General features: G+C 43.8%; 1 long non-coding RNA gene across 2 annotated transcripts; it reads left to right on the forward strand.

Moving 5' to 3' along the window:
- The first annotated feature begins 225 nt into the window (after positions 1 to 225).
- Positions 226 to 21,349, forward strand: LOC138368152 (uncharacterized). Of its 2 annotated transcripts, none has more exons than XR_011229500.1 (3): positions 226 to 776; positions 5,831 to 6,220; positions 20,470 to 21,349. It is a non-coding gene; the product is annotated as an uncharacterized lncRNA (long non-coding RNA). The 2 variants fall into 2 exon arrangements; XR_011229501.1 differs by having other exon boundaries at positions 226 to 747.
- Positions 21,350 to 23,283: the final 1,934 nt, after the last annotated feature.

Consider the following 23,283-nt stretch of genomic DNA (forward strand, 5'->3'; position numbering starts at 1 on the left):
GGTAAAGATTAAGTTGTTTAAATTCTTTGTGTGCTTAATTAATGTTAAAGGTATGCAATATCTCTTGATATGTTAATAACTTACTTTGTGTCAATAACTTTGCTTTGTGCTACAAGCATGGTAGACATCCTGTATTCATTCTTTTTAAAGAAAAGGAGGGATGTCATGTTCACAGAAAATGGTACCATCCGTTTTCTATGTGCGGCGGCTCAGACGCAGGAGAAGGAGAGGTAAACACTAGCGTACAGGACGCTACCAGCTTGGAAGCAACAAATCGTATATCAGTTTAAGTATTAAAGTCAGTAACCAAGCAATGGCTTTATATCAACCCTACAACCAAGACTTCCTCAGTAACACACAACACACAATATATTGTTCAGAAACCTAAAGGAACAAAATCTCCAGAGCGAAACAGACTGGTATCAGTATCAGGTAACCCCTGGTGACAAAGATTGTTGTGAGTGACTTAGAGTGAACTAAGGCAGTGCCGCCGCCTAAGTAATCTGTGTGTGACTTTACCACAGTGTACCTGTACCACAGTGTACAGTGTAGTGCATGGTACCATATAACCTGCAGCCGCCACCGCCCTCACTGTACCACGTGACGTCACCACCCTTACTCACCGCCAGTGCCAAGAGTGTGTGTGTGTCTGTAGACATACAGTACGCCCTCCTGCGAGTACCCTCTGTGTCTACGAGCGAAACCAGCTGTCAGGCCACCTACGAGTGCTTGTATAAATGTGCCTGAGTGAGTAAATAAGAGAGGTACCCCCACCTGTAAGTATAAGATCTTGTCATTGTTTGTCATTGATCTTGTCACTGATCAAAAAGACATTTCAGCATTAATAATAAATAATAATAAATGTTTATTTAGGTAAGGTACATACATACAAGAGATTTTACAAAGAATGATGGATTTAAAGATAGAGCTAGTACATACAATGCCTAAAGCCACTATTACGCAAAGCGTTTCGGGCAGGAAAAACTTAAATGACTAAAGCTTAATACTAATTGAGCATAAAGAATAAAATGTATTGAGAACAAATAAAAATAGAGATAAAAAGGGGGGAACATGGCTGAAAAAGCAGCACAAATACAATTAGGTCCACAAACAGCGTTGTTAAAAAAAACAGACATGGGTTGACAATAGAGGGGTAAGTAGATTACAGGGAATTTATTAGGTATAGCTTCGCTTTTATCTTAAACTGGTTGAGAGAGGTACAGTCTTTAACATGGTTGGGAAGGTCATTCCACATTCTGGGCCCCTTGATTTGTAGAGCATTTCTAGTTTGATTAAGTCGTACTCTAGGAATATCAAAACTGTATTTATTCCTGGTGTGGTGCTCATGGGTTCTGTTACAACCTTCAATGAAGCTTTTGAGGTCAGGATTGGCATTACAGTTCAGCGTTTTATATATGTATAATACACAAGAGAGAATGTGCAGTGACTTAATATCTAACATATTCAGAGATTTGAGTAGGGGTACCGAGTGATGTCTGGGGCCAGAGTTGGATATTGTCCTAATAGCAGCTTTGTGTTGAGTAATTAGAGGACGTAAATGATTTTGGGTAGTAGAACCCCAAGCACAAATACCATAGTTGAGATATGGATAGATAAGGGAGTAATAGAGAGTCACCAGGGCAGGGCGGGGTACATAATATCTGATCTTAGAAAGAATGCCAAAGTTTTTGAAACTTATTTTGATATATTTAAAATGTGTCCCTGGAAATTAAGCTTGTGGCCAATGAGAACGCCAAGGAATTTGCCATCTAATTTGTTACAAATTTGGGTATTGTTTATTTTGAGATTTATTTGATTAGAGGATTTATTGCCAAACAGAATATAGAAAGTTTTGTCAATGTTAAGAGTGAGTTTGTTGGCAGTTAGCCAAAGATGGACTTTATTTTGCTCAGTATTTACTGTGGCATTTAGAGCAAGAGGGTCAGGACTGGAGTAAATGAAGATTGTGTCTTTTTTTTTTGTACATGGATATTCCTGCGCGGGCCCTAAGCCTCTGGCTGGCCCACTAAGTGTTGCTTGTTTCTGTTTTACTTGGGCGGAGTATGAGTATTTATTACTCGTATGGTCGCTTCAGTAAGATTTTGCCATATGTGTTTAACAACGTCTTCTGCTCTGTTGAATCTAAGTTGAAATCTTAATGGGTTTGTAACTGTACTGTGTTGTGTCGTCAGCAAATAGAATTGGTTTGAGGTGTTGGGAGGCATTTGGAAGGTCATTAATGTAGATGAGAAAGAGGAGAGGGCCAAGTTTGCTGCCCTGAGGAACACCAGTGTTGATGGGTAGGGTGGGAGAAATTGAATTATTCACAGAAACATACTGGAGCCTGTCAGTAAGGTAAGATTTGAGGTATTGCTGGGAGTGTCTTCTGACTCCATAATGATGTAATTTAAGAAGAAGGTTTTGGTGGTAGACAGTGTGAAAAGCCTTACGCAGGTCCACAAATAACCCAACAGGGAACTCATTTTTATCAAGAGCTGCATGAATCAAGTTAATCATACTAATAAGTGCATCGTTAGTGCTTTTTTTTGGGTCTGAAGCCATATTGGCAAAAGCTAAGTATATTGTGTTTGGCTAGATAAGAGTAAAGCTGCTTGTAGATTAGTTTTTCAAAATTTTTTGACAAGTTTGGCAGGATTGATATAGGTCTGTAGTTGTTAACATCTGTGAGATCACCACATTTGTGGACAGGCGTTACTCTCGCTTTTTTTTTTTAAGAATATCTGGAAAGGTTTGGAGTTCAAGTGACATGTTGAAGAGCAATGCAATAGCAGGGGATAAAGATCTGGAGGCTTTTTTGTAAGTTAAAGTTGGTATAAAACGCGCTCCTCCAGCATTAAAGCAACTTCCTTAGCAGTTTTAGATTTTAAATGAAACACAATATGATATTTGCTGAAATGATCTACCACATGGCAAGTATAGTTATAGACTCCGTCTGGAGAATTTCTCATGTCTATCAGCTAGGTCTACTTGTATGCGATGCATAAACTCCGTTTTGACAATCGGTTTAAGAAAGGGGGTGGGCAGCATGTCTGGGGCTGTGTCTTTTCACAAGTTGGGCAAGATTTACAAAATTCTTGCACAAATTGCCTAGGAATACCATTAAATTCCCTTTTCAAAATTGTTGCTGCCTTTTTGTAACCAGAGTGTGCAGTACCTTCTCTATAAACCCTAGCAACTGCATCATATAGCATGCTCTCTGAAAGTAAATGCTTTACAGTTCCCAAGGTCCCATCAGCTTCCTCCCCTGAAAAATCAAAAGCTTGACCAGGTTTAATTGGCAAACTAAAACGCATTGGGATCATTACCATGTTTCTGAAATCATGCACATATATATTAAATAAATGATGTGAGAGATAAATATATGTGATATTACCAGAGTCAGACTAAATTTGTTTAAACACTCTATTCATATAAAAGGATCCAACATCTGCAACTCGCATCCAAATGAATACAATTAAAATGTAACCTATACTTTAATAAAAAGTAGAACATTGAAATATCTAATTTCATCTCTGTAGTATCTTGCCTTGTGCTACTAAGTCTCACAATATCTTTTACATCTAATTTCTTGCTTCTGACCAGTGACATCTGACTGACATTAGCATGACATTTGTGAATTTGATAATATTTATGTCAGTCCAGGATTCTTCTCAGCTGGGGAAGTTGAGAGTATGGCAGCGTATAGTGGCCTTGAGCGTCAGGCGCAGCTGGGGCGGAGGTGATTTTCCGTATCTGTATGGGTGTTTTGTCCTTACTCTCCACTCAAAATTTCACCCTTTTATTACTGTTAACGCACAAAAAATCACCCCCCCCCCCCTCCCCCCCATCAAGAACAATATGTATTATTCCTGAAAAAAAACTATTTTGAAAAAAAATGTTAATTAAAGATTAACACACTGGCAAAGCACACATTCAGTCCCACATCAGGAATTATCAGCCACCAATCCCTGTGGAAAGCTGATAATTGCACCAACTTACGAGATACGCCGCGAATGATGTCTAATCCCTGCCAACCTTAAATTTCCCTAACACTAAGATTGAATTAGTATATGGAAGAAAATATTTTATATAAGGTACCTAGGTCATTACTTTGCTACTCCACAAGCTTCTGTTACCCCTACATATCCTTAATTCTAAATGTCTGTCTACTTCTTGATAATATATATATATATATATATATATATATATATATATATATATATATATATATATATATATATATATATATCCACATATAATGTAATGTGTGTAAACGACAGCCGCGTCAAACAGCCTGGTAGACCAAACAACCAACCGGAAGAGGCCTGTGGTCCTCGGGGGTAATTAGCTTTGGGCAATTACACGGACCCCTTGGGAGACATGATGACTAAGGGGTGTACAGTAACCTAAGCCTCAGGATGAGTATAGGGTGCACAATAAACTAAGACTCACAGTATGAGTATGAGTATGTGGTTCAAAATACACTGAGACTCACAGGATAAGTATGGAGTGCAGAATAAACTACAACTCGCACGATGAGTCTGTGGTATTCATGCTCTATATTAGGTAAACTAGAATACATCTCTGTTTTCAAAATATATAATTTAATAAAACAAAATTGGAAACATATTGTATGTCTCCTAATTTATGATGATATAGAATATATATTAAAGTTTATAATAAAGGTAAAAGTTGCTGTACTTGTGGATGACAATCCTCAGCTTGGCACCTTCTTGTGATAATTTCTTGCTTGTGGCTGACATATATAATCTGACTGGTTCAACCATAATTCAACTAGACATGATCATGCGTCATAATTAACATACAAACAGTAATAGTCACTGCTTTCACAACAAAAGCGGTGAAGTTCTGAGAGGAAGAAAGTGTATTACCATGATTTGGAGACTAACCGACTAAGTAGCGCGCGCGCGCATCGAGCAGGGTACTTAAAAGCGCACCCGCGGTCTCGGCGCCTCTTGCTCGCCTCCTCCTCGCTAGATACATTACAAAACGCTCCGCCGCCATCCGTTACATGTGGACTACGACGCCGGTACCTCAGACGACTACTCGCCTTCGACATAGCCTTCCACGCCACCCCCTGTCGCCTACAATTAAGGGCGGCCCACACGGGGGCTCCTTATTGAGTGACGTTTTCATTGTTAGCCATAGGCGTTCCAGAGCAGCCGGCCCATCTCCATTATCCTAAGGTACAGTCCTGCCCGTGTTTCCCCTACACGCCCGCGTGTGGGGCGCCCTGTTTTAGTTAGGAATGTCCCCAGTGCCCGGGGTACTTAAAAGCGAGCCCGCGGACTCAGCGACCTCTTGCTCGCCTCCGCCTCGCCAGATACACTACAAAACGCCCACCCTCCTCCCAGGAAACCTTGCTTCCCCGGTTTTACTTTCCAAGGGAAGACGCTAAAGCAGTTTGCTGGGGACACTTGTTCCATCTTGCAACGAATTTGTCTTACCTTGGGGGTGCTCTGACGGAACCCCCAAAGTGATAAGCCAAGAATACCAAGAATTAGAAATACCGTAAATTCATTATCATTATAACAGCTATCCATTAATTTTATTTCTGTATAATAGGTTATGGTTATTCACTAATCATTATTAGTCACCATAATTAATTCCACTTTAATTATCTATTTATTCGTTATAATGAGCTATTATGCTTCTTCATTTAAGGATTATTAATTATTTAATCATTATTTAATCATTAATTATGACTATTATTATTAATTAATTATTTGTATTTAAATAATTAATTATTATTATTATTATAAAATAAAATAAGTCCCCCCACTCTGTGAGCGTTTTCTTCCAACCGCAGAATATGGCCACTGCCTTTAGGACGAAAGGCGGTGGAGTTTCTGATGGGGAAGGAAGAGACAATTGCGCACCGCATTCCGCAAGGCGCGGTGCGGACAGTCTGGGTGGCATAAATAGCGCGGGAAGTGAGGTCTCGCCCTCACTCCCTTTCCAGACACGGTCCGTGATTCACGAAGCGGCTCCACGCTCAGCGCCGCGCCTCATCGATACGTGGGCCAGTACTCTATACTGCATCTCCAGTCTGCTTTACTGTGTACACGAGATTTCTTAAGCAAATGGACCCCATCCTCACTACTATGGTCCCAGATCTGACGTTCTCTGATCCTTTGGGGCCTTCGACATTCCAGGCCGGTACGGCAGGGGCCCCTTGCCCTACTCAGCAGACCTTAAGGTAAGAGAGTTTCCTGTTCAAGTTAGTCAGGACTATCCCCAGTGCTGGCGTGTGTTTAGCGCCGTTCGTGCCGCCTTAGCTAGTTCCCTAGGACCTTTATTTATTTTATTTTATTTTATTTATATATATACAAGAAGGTACATTGGGTTTGAGAGAATACATTCGATAGTACAGTAATTACATTCTTGTACAGCCACTAGTACGCGCAGCGTTTCGGGCAGGTCCTTAATCTAACAGATAATTTTAAGTAGGTAATTTCTATCAGAATTGATAAATGAAAGATACATTACAAGAGAAAAATGAGATGAGAGAGATAAGTAAGTATATTAAAGCACATTGTTATATTGAAGCTCTGATTGATTACATTGACAGCTTGATTAGTAATTTAAACAAGATTAATAGACACCATACAGCAGATTGACAGCACATATAAGACAGCAATGATCACAATGGTAAAGATGTTCAGATTGGGTACATAAAGATTGGGAGACTGGGTAGCAAAAGATACAGATAACAAGATTTATAAACACCATACAACAGATTGGCAGCACATATAAGAAAACAGCAATGATCTCAATGGTAAAGATGTTCAAATTGGGAACATTAAGGTTGGGAGATTGGGTAACAATAATAATAATAATAATTTTTATTTAGGTAAAGGTACATACATAAAGAGATTTTACAATGTTTGTTGGCTTTATAGATAGAGCTAGTACATACAATGCCTAAAGCCACTATTACGCAAAGCGTTTCGGGCAGTAGATACAGGGCAATTTTAAGGCAAAAAGTGAAAAACTATGAAGATGAAATTAGGTAGTTTTTAGTATTGATTTTGAATGATGTAAAAGTTGGACAGCTTTTCAATTCAGTAGGGAGTGAGTTCCATAAACTGGGTCCCTTTATTTGCATAGAATGTTTACACAGATTAAGTTTAACTCTGGGGATATCAGAGAGATATTTATTTCTGGTGTGGTGATAATGGGTCCTATTACATCTGTCCAAAAAGAGTTTCAGAGCAGGATTTGCATTTAAGAACAAGGTTTTGTAAATGTAGTTGACACAAGAGAGTTTGTGGAGTGAGATTATGTTTAGCATGTTTAGGGAGTTAAACAAGGGGGCTGTGTGTTGTCTGAAAGCAGAATTTGTTATTATTCTGATAGCAGATTTTTGCTGGGTGATGATGGACTTGAGGTGGTTTGCAGTGGTTGAACCCCATGCACAGATACCATAGTTGAGATAGGGATAGATTAGTGCATAATATAGAGAGATGAGAGCAGAGTTAGGAACATAATATCTGATTTTGGAGAGTATACCAACTGTTTTAGAGACTTTCTTAGTTATGTGTTGTATGTGGGTACTGAAGTTGAGTCTCTTGTCTAGGAATATGCCAAGAAACTTTCCATCATTTTTATTGCTAATGTTTACATTGTCAATCTGAAGCTGAATTGCATTTGTAGATTTGCTTCCGAATAGGATGTAGTAGTAGGCATCCTTCAGTCTCGGGAGACAATGGAGTTGCGCCCTAGTTGTCAATCCTGGTGCAGCGTCTGGTGTGACTGATGAGGCCAATCCGAGAGTGGCAGTCCATCCCACACCGAGCACAAACGAAGTCCGAAGGCTTTCCTTCTCTGTCTCTTTGCCTCCGATTCCTTGGCAAGTGACTCCTCGAACTTGGAGAGACCTCGTTGAACAGACTGCCTCCAGGCTGAACGGTCTGTAGCCAGTGTCTCCCATATAGCAAGATCGACGTCCATGGCTTTCAGGTCCCTTTTGCATACGTCTTTGTACCGTAGCTGGGGCTTGCCTACTGGACGCTTTCCCTGCCTCAGCTCTCCATACAGGAGATCCTTGGGGATCCTGCCGTCGCCCATTCGCACAACGTGCCCGAGCCAGCGCATTCGTCTCTGTTTCAGCATTGTGTACATGCTGGTGATTCTTGCTCTCCCCAAGACGTTGTTGTTTGTCACCTTGTCCTGCCAGGTGATGTCCAAGATGTGTCGAAGGCAGCGCATGTGGTAGGCATTCAGCCGTCTTTCCTGACGGGCGCGGAGTGTCCAAGACTCACTGCCATAAAGGAGAGTGCTCAGGACACAGGATCTGTAAACCTGAATCTTAGTATACTCAGTTAGCCTATTGTTGGCCCACACTCTCTTTGTCAGTTTGGACATGGTAGTAGATGCCTTACCGATGCGTTTGTTTAGCTCCGTATCAAGAGAGAGGGAGTCAGAGATTGTGGAGCCCAGGTACACGAAGTCGTGAACAACTTCCAGTTTGGAATCAGAGATGCCGATGTCAGGTGGGGAGTCCACTCCTTGTCCCATGACTTGTGTTTTCTTCAGACTGATGGTGAGTCCGAAAGCCTGAGAGGCCTCGCTGAAGCGGGTTATGAGCCGTTGGAGGTCTTCAGCTGAGTGGGCAGTGACTACTGCGTCGTCGGCAAAGAGGAAGTCGCGCAGACACCTCAGCCGAACCTTTGTCTTGGCTCTCAGCCTGGCGAGGTTAAAGAGCTTCCCATCCGACCTGGTCCGGAGGTAAATGCCTTCCGTGACAGATCCGAAGGCGTGCCGCAGCATAACTGCGAAGAAAATCCCGAATAGGGTTGGAGCCAGTACGCAGCCCTGCTTTACTCCACTTCGGATGTCAAAGGCGCCTGATGTTAGGCCATCAAAGACCACGGTGCCCCTCATGTTCTCATGGAAAGATCTGATGATGCTGAGGAGCCTGGGTGGGCATCCGATCTTGGGGAGGATCTTGAACAGGCCATCCCTGCTGACGAGGTCGAAGGCCTTCGTCAGGTCTATGAAGGCTACAAAGAGTGGCTGCTTCTGTTCCCTGCATTTCTCCTGCAGTTGTCTGAGGGAAAAGACCATGTCGATGGTGGACCTGCCAGCTCTGAATCCACATTGTGATTCTGGATAAACTCTCTCTGCAAGTACTTGGAGCCTCTTCAATGCGACTCGAGCAAACAGCTTTCCGACAATACTGAGGAGGGAGATTCCACGGTAGTTGTTGCAGTCGCCCCTGTCACCTTTATTCTTATACAGTGTGACGATGTTGGCATCCCTCATGTCCTGTGGCACCTCTCCTTCTTCCCAGCAGAGGCAGAGAATTTCGTGCAGCTCCATGAGCAGGCTACCTCTGCAGCACTTCAAGGTCTCAGCAGGAATGCCATCTTTGCCAGGAGCTTTACCAGAAGCAAGGGAGTCTAGGGCATCGCTGAGTTCTTCCAGGGTCGGTTCACTGTCGAGCTCCATTAACACAGGCAGACACTCAATGGCGCTCAGGGCATCTTCGGTGACCACATTGTCCCTGGCGTATAGCTCAGAGTAGTGCTCGACCCAGCGCTTCAGCTGCAGTGTCTGGTCCTGAATCACCTCGCCAGTGGCAGATTTCAGAGGAGCGGTCTTCCTCTGGATTGGGCCAAGGGCCTGCTTGATGCCGTCATACATTCCCCTTACATTGCCTGTATCCGCTGCAGTCTGTATCTGGGAGCAGAGCTGGAGCCAATAGTTGTTGGCACATCGCCTGGCGCTCTGCTGCACTTTGCAGCGGACGGCCCGAAGGATCTGTAAGTTGCGCCGACTTGGGCAGGCTTTGTAGGCTGCCAAGGCGTTTCTCTTCTCTTCGATTACAGGTGTCATCTCTTCCGAGTGAGCCTCGAACCAGTCTGCCGACCTGCTGGTCTTCTTGCCAAAGGTGGAAATGGCAGCGTTGAACACAGCGTCTCTGAAGTGCTCCCATCTTTTACAGGCAGTGACCCCAGCTGGGCCAGGAAGAGCTTCCTCGAGCACGTGTGCAAAATCTTCCACCTTGTCCTGGTTGCGGGTCTTGGTGGTGTCGATGCGAGGTCTGCCCGCCTTTTTCGAGTGATGAATCTTCTTTGGTTGCATCTTGACCCTGCTACATACCAGGGAGTGGTCGGTGTCACAGACAGCACTCTGGTAGCTACGCGTAATCTTGACGCTGGGTAGACTTGCACGCCTGGTAAGAATCAGGTCAAGCTGGTGCCAGTGCTTGGATCTGGGGTGTCTCCAAGATACTCGGTGTTGAGGCTTTGTGCCGAAGAACGTGTTGGTGACACAAAGACCATGAAGGCAGCAGAGTTCTAGCAGACGTTGCCCGTTCTCATTCATCCTTCCTATGCCGAATTGACCCAGGCAAGTGGGCCAAATGTTGTGCTCGGCACCCACTCTGGCGTTGAAGTCGCCGAGGATGAACAGTGGCTCCTTTACAGGGATTCTCGCTATGACTCTGTTGAGGTCATCGTAGAATTTTTCCTTTGCCTCTGCTGGAGAAGTCAGGGTTGGTGCATATGCACTAATTACATTGACTGGTCCTGTTTGGGAGTACAGTTGCAGAGACAGAATTCGTTCGGTTTCCCCCATCGGTGGCATAATGTGTCCCAACAGTGCATTCCTGACGGCAAATCCCACACCATGTTCTCTGGTCTCATCTGGAGCTTTTCCTTGCCAGAAGAAAGAGAAGGTCCTCTCTCTCACAGATCCTGATCCTGGGAGCCTGGTCTCTTGGAGAGCAACAATATCCATCTGCAGCTTGCTCAGCTCCCTATCGATGATTGCTGTTTTTCGGGCGTCATTGATTTCTTGCAGGTCGTCAGAGAAACCTGGTGTCAGTGTCCTGACGTTCCATGTGCCCAGCTTTAGGGCAGTTGATATTTTCTTCTTTGGTTTGGTATTGCTTGGTGCAAAGTTGTCGGGCCGCTTGTCAGTTTTCACCCTAAACCCCACGCACCCAGTGAGGTTAACGGACCGTGGCGAGGCAACACCTTATTGGCTGGGGTTTGCCCAGCTTGAGGCGGGCGGTAGCTGCCCAGTGGGGCGCGATGACCCCTCCCACCGTCGGAAGCAACCCCTGGCGTCACACTCTTCGCCAATCGAGCAGAAGACTTAAAACCGGTAGACTGTCGCTTCCCGTGTTGGTTCGACGCTGTGAGGCGAAGCTGGAGTGTCCTCTCCAGGGCGCAAAGCCTGGGTAGGTAGATATGGAGGAGAAGCTGTTACCCATGCAGCAGGTCCCCCCTCTCCACGTTGCTGAAATTATCCAATAGAGAGGCAAATGCCAATACGCATGGTTCCAGCAACGTCGCAGGAGCTGCCAGAACGAGGTCGACGTCAACAACGAACTGCCTTAGGGGCTCCAACTCCGGATTTTTCCTCGAGGTTGACTCCTGAAGCCTTCCCAAAAACAAGGGTATGGCCGCAAGGCAGCGGAGGTTTAAAATCAGGGTTTTCCTTCCCCTAGATGGGCTGCCTTCCCAGGCTATCGAGTCCCATCTACCCGGAGCAGCTGGTTTTAAGGCGCCAGAGGCACGCCCTCGCCCCTTCTCCTGTCGGTAAAAGCAGTTCCGCCGGACTTAGACTAAGCCACCCGTGCAGGCCAGGAGTTGGACTTGGTTGTCAGAGGCTATTTGAGACGCATGCCGTATAGGAGCATTTTATAGGTCATGGGAGCTCGTCCCCCATTACCACCCCCTGGCTATGACAACCCCTTGGAAGGATGTAGTAGGTCTTTTCTATGTTAAGTGTTAGTTTGTTGGTTGACATCCATAAATGGACTTTTTTTAGTTCATTATTAACAACACCATTTAGTGTATGTGGGTTGGGGTTGGAGTAGATGAGGGTAGTATCATCAGCAAACAAAATAGGTTTCAGAATGTTAGAGACATTAGGCAGATCATTAATGTATATAAGAAAAAGAAGAGGTCCCAAGATGCTGCCCTGTGGCACTCCAACGGTTATTGGTAGAATGTGAGAGATTATATTATTGATAGCTACACATTGGTGTCTATCACTAAGATAGGATTGGATATAGTCCAGTGCATGGCCTCGGATTCCATAATGCTGGAGTTTACTTAAGAGGTATTTGTGATTAACAGTATCAAAGGCCTTTCTCAGGTCAATGAAGAGTCCAATTGAAAACTCATTTTTGTCAAGAGTTGAGTAAATTATATCAAGGAGACTAATAATTGCATCGTTGGTACTCTTTTGAGAGCGGAATCCAAACTGACAGGGGCTAAGAATGTCGAATTTTACGTGATAGGAGTAGAGCTGTTTGTAGATAATTTTTTCAAATATTTTTGATAATATGGGTAAGTTTGATATTGGTCTATAGTTGTTTATGTCTGCCGGATTACCTCCTTTATGAACTGGCGTTACTCTTGCTTTTTTAAGGATATCAGGGATGGTATGACACTATCTTATTATATATTGTATATACTGAATTATATATACTATGCTTATATTATATATACTGAAATATTGTTACATTTAACGTATGAAACAAAGTTTATATCTGTATTTTTAATAAAATATAAAACATTAATGTCTACCAACGCATCTTTGTGAATTACATAATTTATCAGTATTGTGCAGCCTGTGATCTCCACCTGGCTGGCCACTGATACCAAAGTAGCTTTCATGTGTCCGGACACCGGCGATAGGGCTTTATTATTTAACTTTAGAGAGAGAGATATTTCTTGAAATGTTGTCACATTAACGTCTACATTTTCCTTCCTTCTGACATATAGATTTTAAAGTTAATTAGCATATATGGAAATAAATTACACAATTTATTGGCTGGTGTGAAGGGCTTCACACTCTTAGAACAAGCCATCAAGTAACTGTACAGTATCAAGTAGCTATACAAATGCATATATCTTCGCTTTCACTTCAGTTATATTTATGCAAAGTATTTAAAGTGTAGCTTATATTTTTGCCATACTGTTGACATAGAAAACTTTCGTTTATTACATTATCTAGATAAAATTAGCATTGATCTTCAAAAGGTTGTAGTTGTAACATCCATTATAAACAACATTATTATTGCAAACAGTAGGAGTTTCAAAGTCTCATTTGTATGGATACCTTCTCATATAGGTGTTGTCCAGCATGATGACACAAACAAGGCAGCTAAAACTGAATGTGATAAGCTTGAAATTGAGTGGGATATGGGCATTCCAATTTCTTCTGTCAAAGCCGCAATATTTTAGGTAATTAGGGAAGACAGAAGAACAGTCACTGACACACAAAAGCCAGAAAGCAAGAGTATAAAGAGCTATGACATGTTTATGTGCCTCTGTAACCTTTTCCACCACCGCCCACAAGATGGGTATGGGGTGCATAATAAATGAACTAAACTAACTAAACATGTTTAGAATCGAGAATTATATGAACGGACAGCATAAAACTTCCACTAGTGTCACAATGACAGTGTGACACTGTAATTGCCAGAATTAGGCTAGGATATCAATATGTATCGCAGGTGGGTGCAGGTAATAAATGGCCCCCAATGGTGAACATTCCAATTGTAAACTATGTGAACAAGAGCTGGGACATACTCACCAACACTATATCTGTGATTGCCCTGTTATAAGTGACTTCAGACCAAATGGTATAAGGTACTTTGAACGGAGGCTAATAGATCAGCCTTACATTTTATGTTCTCACCTGATTGTTAGTCAGAGTTGATTTTTTTTATTGAGGCTGGTATTTTATCCCCTGATTCCATGTATTTCTAACCATCCTGTGAGATGGGAATATTTGATGAACTATAGTTAGTTTTTGATATACACTGTGTAATCTTTCATATAGAATAGGGTAGCAGCACATTGCTGTGTATACTTAAGTTTGTTAATAATAACAAAAAAAAGTTAGTTCCTATCGATAGGGAGAGCGACGGTTCAAAAACCTTTAAAATATGAATCTCTTTCCTGTCACATTAATTAAGATTTAATCTCTGTATTAAAACGCAAAAATGACTTTGTCACTGCCTTTTTGATAACATATACAATCATAAGCTTTATTTGTGAATATCTATTAAACAGTAAATCAGAGAGCGTGTAAGGTTCCGTGTTCCATGTGCGAAGAAAAGAACACTGTTTTTCCCAAAAACGGGAAACCTTTCCCCACCTCCCCCAACTGCTCAGCCCTGTACCTTAAGCTCCCTCACCCAGTCGACGTGAGGTCTGCTACTTGGGCGACTTCTGTTGTGCCGTTATTTATTATTTACGTTCTTTATATAAGTCCTTCTTTATAGTCTGACTGTTAGTCATGGCGTGTTTCCTCACGCTACAATATTTACTGTAATTTTACCTTTGCTTTCGCCCCTAGCTTTAATTTTTCATGGACTTGTATTTTCCATAAGTTTCCTTAATTTATTAATGAATTTAATGCAGTGTCAAGCTGCATGTTTTCTTTTGCAGGTTTTGCATTTAGGTTTATTTTAACTTTTGCTCATTGCCTATAAGTTATTAGGTAAAGTCAGCTAGGTTAGGCTAGCTGCCGAGTCACAGGCCTCTGGCCCCTAGCTTTAAGTTTTCATGGACTTGTTTTTCCATGTTTCCTTAATTTACTAATGAATTTTATGCAGTGTCAAGCTGCATGTTTTCTTTTGCAGGCTTTGCATTTAGGTTTGTTTATCCTCTGCTTTGCCTTTAAGTTATTATGTAAAGTCAGCTAGGATGTGATAGTTGCAGGGATCGGGCCCTTGCCTCTTGCTTTAAGTTTATTCTGGCCCTGCATTTACGTTTAGTTTCCTCAGCAAATTTCCCACATTTTACATCGCTCTTGCTGCATGTTTTACTTTACTGGTTTACAATTGTTTGTTTAACTTATGCTTCACCTTTAAGTTAAGTAAAGTCAGCTAGGATGTCCTAGACGCTGTGTTCGGGCCTCATGCCTCTCCCTTTAAGTTTATCTTGGACTCGTATTATGATTAGTTCCATCAGCAATTTATTGCTAATTATGCATTGCCTAAATGCATGTCATTTTACTTACTGTTTTACCTTTATACTTGTTTTCTTGACTTTGTCATTAAGTTATTAAGTACTGACAGCTAGACAGTACCAGTTTCGTTTACCAGTACCAGTAAAAGTTTTCCAGTCGTTTGTCTGTCCGGTGTAGCCCGGAAGAATCTGCAGCCTCCCGGCTGCTGGTTTATCCAGACATGTTGTCTGCCCAATGTAGCCAGGAAGGTTGACAGCCGCTGCCGTCTTAGCTGACTGCGTTCAGGGGCTGCTCTCCAGCCGACGTTCTTCCTGTGATGAGTTAAGCCGGCGATGTTATTCAGGTATTATATTTATATTGGTCATATAAAAACACGGCCTTTCTGGCCGCTGGTTTATCCAGACGTGTTGTCTGCCCGGTGTAGCCCGGAAGGTTTTCACAGCCACCGACGTCTTAGCTGCCTTCGTTCAGGGGTTGTCCGGCCGACGTTCTTCCTGCGACGTGTCACTGTGTTCTAGCGGCCGATGCTCGGTTGGGTCTGTTGCAGCTGGTCCAGCCGTCTGCCCTAGTGTCCGAGCCGCCACTCTCTTACTACGTTGTTCCTCAATTTTGGTGTCCAGCTGCTGCAGCTGTCGGTGTTCTAGCTGCTGTGGGTACAGCTGTTGCTGTCCCAGCTTGCTGCTGTTCAGGTGGAACATGGTCCAACTGCTGACGTTCCAGCGGTTGTTGGACCAGCTCCCATGCTACGGGTGAAGTTGTTCCTGATGTTCCAGTTGAAGCGGTCCCAACTGATAATGCCCATCCTACTGCGTTCCAGCTCCCAAGGGTCCAGCTGCCGACGCGCCAGCCCCCGAAGTTCCAGCAGAAGCGTTCCAGCCGACGTTGTGCCTATTAGCACTCCTTTCGGTTTATTGTATTTGATTGTAATTTATTTCAGCTTCATGCATTAATCCCGTTTTCCCTAAAGAGTTATATTCCAGCATTATTTGAGCATGATCTGTTTTGCAGTCGCACTTCCCTTACTGCTGCAGTTTCCCCCTTGGTCCGTTGCCGCTAATTTTGTATCTTCGGCAGCGGCCGAAGATACTCATCATTCCCTTGTTGGCTCCCAGGTTCTATATGGTCCCTAATTGTCTTGCAGTTGGACTTCTACTTATATCCGAAGTTTTCCCTGGTGGCCAGTTGCCACTATTTATTTATCTTTGGCAGATGTCGATGCACCAGTTGCCAATGTCCAGCTGCAAGTGTTCCAGCTGCTGATGTTCAGAGGCAGGATTTTACAGTTTACATTTGGCAACTGTTGTTTGTTAAGCCCTTATTTTGCCCTTGTTGACCACTAGTGTTCGTGTTGTGCATGCTACGTTATTGTTGGTTTGTTAAGGTTAGGGTTTCCCTGCTTACTTCCTCCTCCCCAGTGTGGGACATTTACTTATTTATCTATCTAGCACTGCCACGACTCTAGATCACATCTGGACCAACATAACCTCTCCGCTTACTTCAGGTATAATCACCGATAGCACTACAGACCATTACCCCACATTTCTCTTAACTAACATTAGCAAACCACCTCTTGAGTCAAGAGAGATACGTTTTAGACTACACAATGAAACTGCTATAGACAATTTTATAACTGCTACTGATAATGTCAACTGGGAGTCCGAGTTAGGTAACATAGAGGACATCAACCTAGCAGTTCAATCTTTTCTTCAAAAAACTCTTAGCCTTTATAATACCCACTGTCCTATGCTTACAAAACAAGTCACAACCAAAAGGCTTAACAATCCCTGGCTTACAAAGGGAATACTTAAATCTATTAATAAAAAACATGACCTTGAGAAGAAGTATAGGTTAGGAATTGTCTCCAAAGAATTCTCAAAGAATTACTCATTATTGCTATCTAAGATAATTAGACGAGCCAAAACTAAATACTACGAAGATAAATTTACCCAAATAAAGAGCAACATTAAACAAACATGGAGAACAATTTCACAAATATTGGGATCAAAGAAGTCTTTAAATAACAAACCGACTCTCCTGTCTAATAACGATGGTCAGCTTTCAGCCTCTGATTCTGCTATTGAGTTCAATAGGTTTTTCTCTTCCATTGGTTCATCCCTTGCTAATGATATTCCATCTTCCAGTACTGACATTAAGGACTATCTTACAGGGAACTATCCCCAGTCTCTGTACCTAAAGCCTATTAATTCCATTGACGTCAATGAGATAATCCTTTCCCTTAAAACCAAGTCTGGTGCCCTTGAGGAGATACCAACTTTAATCTACAAAAAAGCCTCCAGATCTTTAGCCCCTGCTATTGCTTTGCTCTTCAACAAGTCACTTGAACTCCAAACCTTTCCAGATATTCTAAAAAAAGCGAGAGTAACGCCTGTCCACAAATGTGGTGATCTCACAGATGTTAACAACTACAGACCTATATCAATCCTGCCAAACTTGTCAAAAAATTTTGAAAAACTAATCTATAAGCAGCTTTACTCATATCTAGCCAAACTCAATATGCTTAGCCCTTGCCAATATGGCTTCAGGCCCAAAAAAAGCACTAACGATGCACTTATTAGTATGCTTAACTCGATTCATACAGCTCTTGATAAAAATGAGTTCCCTGTTGGGTTATTTGTGGACCTGCGTAAAGCTTTCGATACTGTCAACCACCAAAACCTTCTTCTTAAATTACATCATTATGGTGTCAGAGGACACTCCCTACAATACCTCAAATCCTACCTTACTGACAGGCTCCAATGTGTTTCTGTGAATAATACAATTTCTCCCACCCTACCCATCAACATTGGTGTTCCCCAGGGCAGCATAGTTGGCCCTCTCCTCTTTCTCATCTACATTAATGACCTTCCAAATGCCTCCCAACACCTCAAACCAATTCTATTTGCTGACGACACAACCTTCATTTACTCCAGTCCTGATCCCCTTGCTCTAAATGCCACAGTAAATACTGAGCTAAATATAGTCCATCTGTGGCTAACTGCCAACAAACTCACCCTTAACATTGACAAAACTTTCTATATTCTGTTTGGCAATAAATCCTCTAATCAAATAAATCTTAAAATAAACAATACCCAAATTTGTAACAAATTAGATGGCAAATTCCTTGGCATTCTCATTGACCACAAGCTGAATTTCCAGGGACACATTCTAAACATATCAAAAAAAGTTCCAAAAACTGTGGGCATTCTTTCTAAGATCAGATATTATGTACCACGCCCTGCCCTGGTGACTCTCTATTACTCCCTTATCTATCCATATCTCAACTATGGTATTTGTGCTTGGGGCTCTACTACCCAAAATCACTTACGTCCTCTAATTACTCAACACAAAGCTGCTATTAGGACAATATCCAATTCTGGCTCCAGACATCACTCGGTACCCCTATTCAAATCCCTGAATATGTTAGACATTAAGTCACTGCACATTCTCTCATGTGTATTATACATATATAAAACGCTAAACTATAATGCCAATCCTGATCTCAAAAGCTTCATAGAAGGTTGTAACAGAACCCATGAGCACCACACCAGAAATAAATACAGTTTTGATATTCCTAGAGTACGACTTAATCAAACCAGAAATGCTCTACAAATCAAGGGGGCCCAGAATGTGGAATGACCTTCCCAACCATGTTAAAGACAGTACCTCTCTCAACCAGTTTAAGTTAAAAACGAAGCTATACCTAATAAATTCCCTGTAACCTACCTTACCCCTCTATTGTCAACCCATGTATGTTTTTTGTTTTTCAAATCAACGCTGTTTGAATGTAATTTTCTGTAATAATTTGTAATTGTATTTGTGCTGCTTTTTCAACAATGTTCCCCCCTCTTTTACCTCTATTTTTATTTGTACTCAACGCATTTTTTTCTTTTTACCCATTAGTTTTAAGCTTTAGTCATTAGGGTTTTTTCCTGCCCGAAACGCTTTGCGTAATAGTGGCTTTAGGCATTGTATGTACTAGCTCTTATCTATAAAGCCAACAAACTTTGTAAAATCTCTTTATGTATGTACCTTTACCTAAATAAAAATTATTATTATTATTATTATTATTATTATTATTATTTATACAGTTCCTACTGTATCATACTACTACTTATTTAAGTTCTTTATTATTAGGTCCGGGTTTTAGTCGCCCTACTTCTACCCTCCCTCTGCTTTACTTGTTATCGTTTTCTCTGGCATTTTTCGCCATGCCCTCGGTCGGCCCTGTACTAGGCCCATTAGCTGGGCCAGCCGTTACGCCCTTAGCCGGGGCCCCTGTGGAGCCCTTAGCTGGGCGGGCCCGCCCTGTTAGCGGGCTAATGGTCCTGCGACCTCGTACTTTGGAAGGAGTATTTTGTGCTTTTCCCTATCCTTCTAGTGCTTATGTCTCTCTTTTACATTTTCTTAGTGAAAACTTCGTTATATTTGTAAGGTACTATTTATTTCTTGTGAATGTATGTGTGTGTGCGTGTGTGTGCATATGTATATGTATGTGTATATATGTATATATATATATGTATGTGTATGAATATATTCATTAGTTGCTATACTAATTTATAGTACTGTCATTCAATTTTTATTTCCATCTTGTCCGTATTAATTTATTATGAGTCTGGGAGTTGGTTTACTATTTTCGTCCTTATTTCTGATATTTTACTATATTAATTACATTAATTATTTTACATTTACGGATCCCTAGCCTTCCTGGTGTCCATTTCTCTTTGCCTCAGATCCCCAGATCTTGAAGTTCTTGGGGTACTGCTGCTCGCAGAATGCTCATCGACACTCACACTAAACTCATTTACGCCTCATAAGGCAGTTTCTTAGGCTAACTATTCAGCTCTTAACATGCTTTCGGAGGCCAACTTACAATGGAGATCACTGTAACGGACTCGGTTACCATCCTTATAATTCGTGTCACTCTGGACGCAAGCATGTTGCAGTTACGTCTTAAGACCTGTTTCTTATATTTGATTTATGGTTTTATTTATTTATTGATTTGATATTGTATACATAGTGGTCATATAAATATTGATTATGTTGGGCTGTTCTATTGTTTTATATTATTCTATTGGATTATTTTGAAATGAATTATTACTTGCTAGATCCCTCCCCCTGGATAAACTTCTGCCCTTGACCCAGATACGGTAACTGGTTCCCCCCCCCCCAACCTTTTTTACTTGTCTGGGTTTTTTTTCCCGCTAAAGTTCTGCTCGGTTTGATAGTTACCTCACTTCGCTACAGACTAGTTTCCTGGAAGATCTTTTTCTCTTCCTTTCCCCTCTAGTCACTCCTATTCCCTGTGCCAGTGTTCCTTTTCAGAGTTTTCCGCAGGGTATAACCCTGGCTTTATCCATTAATGACACTTGCCCAGTTCGCTTCCGGAAATGTCCCCCTCCTCTTAGAAACTAATTCCAGCAGTACCCTTAAGGGGTAGGTTCCTTGCCCGTCACGTTCATACTGCATGCCCGTTTCTGCCCACCCTTACTGCCTTAATACTTCCAGAACCGACTACGGAAGGCGCACAAGGTACACCATTGATGAACAAGGAAAAGGGATGGAGCCCGAGGGCAGACTACTGCACCCATGAGGTCGACACACATTCCTAGTTACAGCGGCCAGCCGCCGCGTTTGCCCTTCGGGGTTGGGGGTTGAGCTAGGCTCGATCGCCTCCAGCCGACCACGCCCTCTTACCTTTAGAATTGATAGGGCCACTCAGCTCTCTTGACGGGCTCGCCAACGGAGATAATGGCGGGTCCAGCAACCAGCTGAAACCCCCAGCTGACTACGTCCGGGACGTTGTTGCTCCGCCACTCTGAGGCCTCCTTGCGGCCACCGGGCCTCGCCCTTCGGGGGGGGGGGGTCCGGCCAACTGGCCTGCGGTGGGAGTGCAGCGCCGGTCCCCAAGTGTCCCGCTGTCCGCAGCTAATCCTTTGCGCAGTCTACGTGCTAGTAAGAGTAAGGAAACCCTTCTCCTTAATCCTTCTCCCGCTGGCCCTCGCGGGATTGGGGGTGCTCCGCCGGAACCCCCAAAGTGATAAGCCTGCAGATAGCTAAGAAATATTCCCATAAATTGTAATTAGTCTAATTAAATTAATGCAACTTTCATTTACTACCTATGGATGTAGTTATTAATTGTAATTGATTTCTACTTTATCATTAAGGATTATTCATTATAATTATTCCTTAATACTTTATTGTTATGCACTAGTCAATAATTATTTATCATTCATCCTAATTACCTATTTGATTCATTAAAAATAATTGCTTATCATTATACTATTTGTTATTATTATTTATTATATAATAATAATTATTTTATTATATATTAATTTATTATTTATTAATTTATTATTTATTAATTTATTATTTATTATTTATTAATTTATTATATATTAATTAATTTATTATTTACCATTATAAAATAAACAAGTCCCCAATCTGAGCACGTTTTCTTCCAACCTCAGAAAACAGAGAGATTTTACATAAATACAGTACATGATAGTTTAAGTAGCGAACACATACCAACAAATACGATTGGTATCTATAACAAAAATATTCTTCTATGGAGTTGATTTAACTTCCAGCCATGTATTTTTAAATAATCTTTAACGTTTTCTGGCTAGTTATGCTAGATTTGATTAGAAATACGCATTCTACTTGTTAACATCATAAATTAAATTTGCGATAATTTGAGCAGAGAAATGGTCACTGCTTGCATCACAAGCGGGGATGTTTCTGGCGGGGGAGAAAGAAACAATTGCGCAGCGCGTCCCGCGGCGTTGCGCGGGCAGTTTGGGGCCGTATAAATACGGGCGCACAATGGGGCTCCGCCTCACTCCGCCTGCCCTCGCCGCTGCCCTCGCAACCACTCCCCGGCCGCCCGACTTCGCACGAGATGGACAACACGCCAGCTGACTCGGTACCTGGCCTCTCTCTCACGGACATCCTGGGGCCCTCGACACCCCAGACTGTTCCGGCAGGCCCCTCCTGCCCTACACTTCTAAACCCAAGGTGAGGTTTTCTGTTCATCTCTAGTCAGGTCTCCCCAGTGCGGCGTGTGCCAAGCGCCTTCCCGTCGCGGTACGTGTGTGCCGCCTTAGTTAGTCCTTCGGGCTCTCTGCTGTTGTTCCCGGAGAGCTGGGGCGCCCTCCTTGGGCCTGCGCCGGGCGCCCCCGTGCCGTGCTGGTCGCGTGGCTGGCTTAGGGTCGGCGTGCCCTGGGCTGCGTCCCTAGTGGCCTGCGTTCGGTCTCCTCTCATGTGGGGCCCCGTCCAGCCGTGCCCGTCCGTGTCCAAGGGGCCCCGCCGCGCGGCGTGCCCAGGCGCGCGCCCTGCCCGGGGCCCCGTCGGCGGCCAGGCGTGCCCCTGCCGGCGTCGCCTTGTGGCCAGGCGTGGTGGGCCCTACGCCCTTTGTGCTCTGCCTAGGGGCCGTCTCCTTTAATTGGCCTTGGGGTCGTCTGGGCGGGCTTCGGCGTCCTTCCCGCCTTTCCTCCGGGGCTCCCTGGCGCCGGCCCGCCGGGTTTCCCTGGGTGTCTCAGGGGGCCAGGCTTCGCCTTGTCCGAGGACATGTGTCGCCGTCGGCGACGGTTTGTGGCCATGTTCGGTCCTACGCCCGGGGCGCATGTTCTCGGCGGCGGCGACACGTGGCCAGGCGTGGGCGGCCCTATGGCGGGCCCCGCCTTGGGGCCCATGCATGCCTTGCCGGGCGTCACGTGCCTGGCCGGCAGGGCGTGCTTCTGCGTCTTTCCCGTTTTCCCTCGGGTGTTCCCTGTTGCCGGTCTGCCGGCTTCCCTGGGATGTCCCCAGGGGTCGGGTCCCCCTGAGCGGACAAGCGTCGCCCCTGGCGACGACTCGTGGACAGGTCCAGCCTCCGCCCGGGCCTGCTACGGGGCACGCGCCTGGTCGTGCTGCCACGTGGCACGGCGTTCCGTGGCGCGCACAGTGGGGCTGTGTCCCGCCCTTCCTGTCCCCTTTTGGGTGCTAATCCACGTGGCTTTGCGCCACAGCTTCCCACGTCGGGGCTCGGGCTGTCTTGCGCCCGTACGGCCGCGCCTGTGTGCGGCCCCCCCCCCTCCCCTTTTCGTCTAGGCCCTGAGCATGCCGTGTGGCAACGCGTGGTTGGTAGGCCACGGGGTCCTTGCCGTGTGTGGTGTGTTCTCTGCTAGGCACGTCGCCTTCGGACGTCTCGCCCGGCCGTGTTGCCCGGGGTGTTAGCCCCAGGCCCTTCGGTGTCCCGGAGTCCCCAGGTACGTCTTCCCCAGAGTGGCGCCGATCAAGATGTCCCCAGACGTCCGTCGGCCGGTGTAAGTCCGGCATGTA

Source organism: Procambarus clarkii, chromosome 24 (genome assembly GCF_040958095.1).
Source record: "Procambarus clarkii isolate CNS0578487 chromosome 24, FALCON_Pclarkii_2.0, whole genome shotgun sequence".
Classification (NCBI taxonomy): Eukaryota; Metazoa; Arthropoda; class Malacostraca; order Decapoda; family Cambaridae; genus Procambarus; species Procambarus clarkii.